The following is a 4,251-nucleotide window of genomic DNA, read 5'->3' on the forward strand; positions in this document are numbered from 1 at the left end:
TGCTAAGCAATATAAGTGTAAAATGCATCCAATGTGGAAAATCATAGGCATTGGGCATGAATGAGATAGCATGGACACAAGATAAGATGTATGGAATGTGTATATGAAATCTGTGAAGTTTGATCGATCACAAAAAAATGTTAGATCAATCTCACTTGATCGATCTGAGAAACTAAGAAACTAAGTTCGATCGATCTCGGTAGATCAATCTGAGAAATAGGTTCGATTGATCGAACTATTCGAAGAACATGAGCAGTCACAAATCTGTGACGTGGATGGCACGAGGCATTCACGAACAAGGTCATGGGCCCATCAACACAACAAAGTATCAATCCTAATCACTTAATGAGGCCCATACTCCCAAAAATCAAATTAAAATCAAGAAAAATACAAAAACATATATACATATATATACATATATATACAAAGAGTTCAAAGCTTCATCAATGGAGATTTTTAACATTAAAACAACTTAAATCTAGCATTGAAAACATGTATGCAACAAATCGAAGCTTGAAATCATAAGAGGGAGGTTCAGATCTCACAGGAATCAAAAGAGAAATGGAGATACGAAGGGGGCGAGATGCGAATCAAGATCCGAGAGGAGCGAGAGAGATTCGACGCTTGGAATGCTTGCTGGAGTCTCGCCGGAGATAGAGAAGAGTGGGAGTGCAGCGGCGACGAGGAATAGGGCTTGGAAGAGGGTTAGATCGATCTGTGAAATCGATCTTCAAACCTTCGGGTTTATTTTTTAGAAAAGCATTCCCTTGCCAGTTCGATTGATCGAACTGACATCGATCTCTCCTCAAAGTATTTTTGAGAAATTTTTTTTTTTTTTTTTTTTTTTTTTGAAAATTTTGAAATTAAGATATTAAAACAAAGTCAAAATTGAAAAACAAAGAACAGAGATCGATCTCCCCAAGATCGATCACAGGATACCTTCGAATGATCGAAAATGCATAGATTTGAAGAAATGTTTGATTGATGAGACAGAGAGGCTTTGGGATGCAGGTGGATGCAGGTTGGAAATTTTTCTAAGTTTTAGAACTGTAGATTGATCCAAGATGAAGTTGGATCGATCAAAGAAGTTTAGATCGATCTCAGAACAAATTCGAACGATGGGACAGAGAGCTAAAATATGCAGGTTTTTGTAGATTCAAAAATTGTGTAAGTATTGGAACTAAAGATCGATCGAACTTGAAGTTTGGATCGATCTAAAAACTTATGATCGATCTAAGAACAAATTCGATCGATGGGACAGAGAGGTGATTTGGATGCAGGTTGAATGCAAGTCAAAAAATTTCTAAGTGTTGGATGCAAGTCGAAGTTCAATCGATCGAATCCTCCTTGGAGATCGATCGAACTTATGCAAAATGCTCAATTTCAATTTAAAAGTGCATACAGTCCGAATCACAGCTCCTAATAATATCTAGACTTCGCGAGAAATGAAATTAAAGATAGAAATGAGGGAGGAATAGGGTTTTGACACCCTACGAAATGTCTTGCTAGTCTTTAACGTCTCTAGAAAGATGTTGGGCTCTTTTAGCCAGGATCAAACATCTTGTAGTGCATCCCCTTCTTAATGGGGTGATAAGTGCTTTGAACTCCACCCAACAAATGGTTCTTTAAGGAACTTGTTAGATTAAGCTCAAAAGATGTTTTCGATCCTTGGTCAATGCAATCTTTGGGCTTCCACGCCCTTTCAAAATAAGATTTGGAAACAACTTTCTTTGGTTTCAAGGTTGAAGATGGACTTTTTGAAACTTTGGTCTCACACAAAAACTCAATTCCTTCACTTTTGAGGTCATGACATTTCTCTACAACATTAATCTCTTCATGCTTGTCAAATGAATTGGGGGTTGGATTAAAAATATTCAACTTTACCTTCATGTGGCCAAATGAGATCTTCATTATCCCCGTCCTACAATTAATGTTGGCATTCGCGGTTGCCAAGAAAGGACAACCAAGGATAACGAGAATTTGGCTCTTAGGATTTGGGACCGGTTCCGTGTCAATGACAACGAAATTAACAGGAAAGAAGAATTTATCAATTTTAATCAAGACATCCTCGATGATACCCCTAGGCTTTTTGATGGATCGGTCGGCAAGTTGTAAAACCACCGACGTCAATTTCAAGTCTTCTAAGCCTAATTTGACATATACCGAGTATGGAAGAAGATTAACACTTGCTCCTAGGTCAAGAAGAGCCCGATTAATGATATGATCACCAATGATGCATGAAGTGGTAGGTGAACCGGGGTCCTTAAACTTTGGAAGAGTGTTATGCTGCAAAATTCAGCTCACTTGCTCGGTTAAGACCACTTTTCTAGGTGCTTGGCTTTTCTTCTTCCTCTTTTGGGTGCACAAGTCTTTCAAGAATTTGGCATAAGCCGGAATTTGCTTGATTGCATCCAAAAGTGGAAGATTGACTTTCACTTGCCTAAATACATCCACGATTTTATTTACTTTGGCCTTTTGCTTGTCATTTGAAATGGATCCTTTTAAGGCATCTGGAAATGGAGCTTTTGGTTCAAAAACCTTTTCAAAATTTTTCTTTAAAGTCTCTTCAACACAAGAAGTTTTCAAATCATTTTGTAAATTTCTCTTTTCAAAATCAATTTTCAAATCACTTTTCATAACTTTCTCATTTATATGGTCATGCACATGCAATGAAGGAGGAATATGATATGAAACGGGACGGGTGTCAACTTTTGGTTGCATCGGTTCACTCTCTTGATTGGACATACCCACTTAGTTGTCCACAATCTTTCCACTTCTCAAGGTAGTCACCGCATTGACATGCTCTATTGTGTGACCTTCCGATGAGGAATGAGTCTCCACAACACATTGTTGCTTTTGTGGGGCATTCAAAGGCATTTTTCCTTTCTCTCTAGCATTTAAAGTGCCAGCTATTTGCCCTACTTGGGTTTCTCGCTTTGCAATAGATTGAGAGTGAGAATGAAGTAATTGTGTGTTTGCCTCTAAAGTGCCCAAAGTAGTCAAAACTTTCTCTTCAAAAGCGGGACTTCTAACATTTCCTTGGGAATATGATTGATTGGGAAAATGAGAATTTGAAAATTGGTTTCCTTGTGATTGGTATGATGATCTAAAACCTTAGGAACCCTGGCCTTGTATTGTAGGTGGAATGTACTTTCCTTGAAAACCACCTTGGGAAGGGTTTGAGCCCTCCCCTTGGCTTTTCCAAGAGAAATTCGGGTGATTTCTCCAACTAGGATTGTAGTGATTGCCATAAGGATTGTTCCCTTGATTAGTAAAAATAGCATTTGCTTGTTCATGATACTCACTTTGCACATGTCCATGGGGACAATTGGAAGTAGAATGTAAAACATTTGAACAAGTCAGACATGTCTCATTAGATGCATGACGAGAATAGGTAGGGAAAGAAGATACTTGATTCGCAGAGTTTTGGTTTATCAAAAATTGATCAAACCTTTGAGATAATGATTTCATCTCGACGGCAATTTCATTGGAGTGGTCGACTTGATGTAAGCCAACACTCTTCCTACCACTAGAATTTCTACCATTCTTTGAAGATAAAGTACGATGCAAAGAATTTTCAGTCATGCTCTCATAAAGACGCCACACGTCATCCTCATGCCTATCAATATAAGAGCCACCCATAGAAGCATCAACCATGCCCTTGTAATTATCCGATAAGCTCTTAAAGAAATATTAAACTAATTGCCATTTGGGCATGTCATGATGTGGACACTTCCTAAGTAATTCATTAAAGCATTCCCATGCCTCATGTAATGTTTCCCCATCCCCATGTGAAAATTCCCTAATTGAAGTTCTCATGGCATTGGTCTTAGAAACCGGATAGTACTTCTTCAAGAACTCTTGTTACATTTCCGCCCAAGAAGTTATTGAAAAAGGCCTAAGATTGTTAAACCAATATTTTGCCTTGTCTTTAAGGGTGAATGAAAAAATTTTAAGCCTTAAGACCTCTTCCGGCATGTCCGTGTATTTCACGGTGGAACATACTTTAAGAAACTCATCCAAATGCTTGTAAGGTTCTTCACTTGGAAGTCCATGATAGTTAGGAAGCATTTGTATGGTTTGTGGTTTGATTTCATAGTGGTGTGCTCTAAATGGTGGCAATTGAATGCATGTGGGTGCATTATATTCATTAGGCACATAGTGATCTCTTAAAGCAAGGGGAGGATTAGCAATTGGAGGTGCAACATGGGCACCTTGATTGCCTTGAATGATGGGAGGTGGTAGAGCATA

The 4,251-nt window shown here is 38.3% G+C and overlaps 1 pseudogene; it reads left to right on the forward strand.

Annotated features, from left to right (window-relative positions):
* The first annotated feature begins 3,715 nt into the window (after positions 1-3,715).
* On the forward strand, positions 3,716-3,814 carry LOC132315255 (small nucleolar RNA R71; annotated as a pseudogene).
* The last annotated feature ends 437 nt before the right edge of the window (positions 3,815-4,251 follow it).

This window comes from Cornus florida, unplaced genomic scaffold, assembly GCF_030987335.1.
Source record: "Cornus florida cultivar Cherokee Brave unplaced genomic scaffold, ASM3098733v1 CherokeeBrave_3.0.0_Hap2_Chr06, whole genome shotgun sequence".
Classification (NCBI taxonomy): domain Eukaryota; kingdom Viridiplantae; phylum Streptophyta; class Magnoliopsida; order Cornales; family Cornaceae; genus Cornus; species Cornus florida.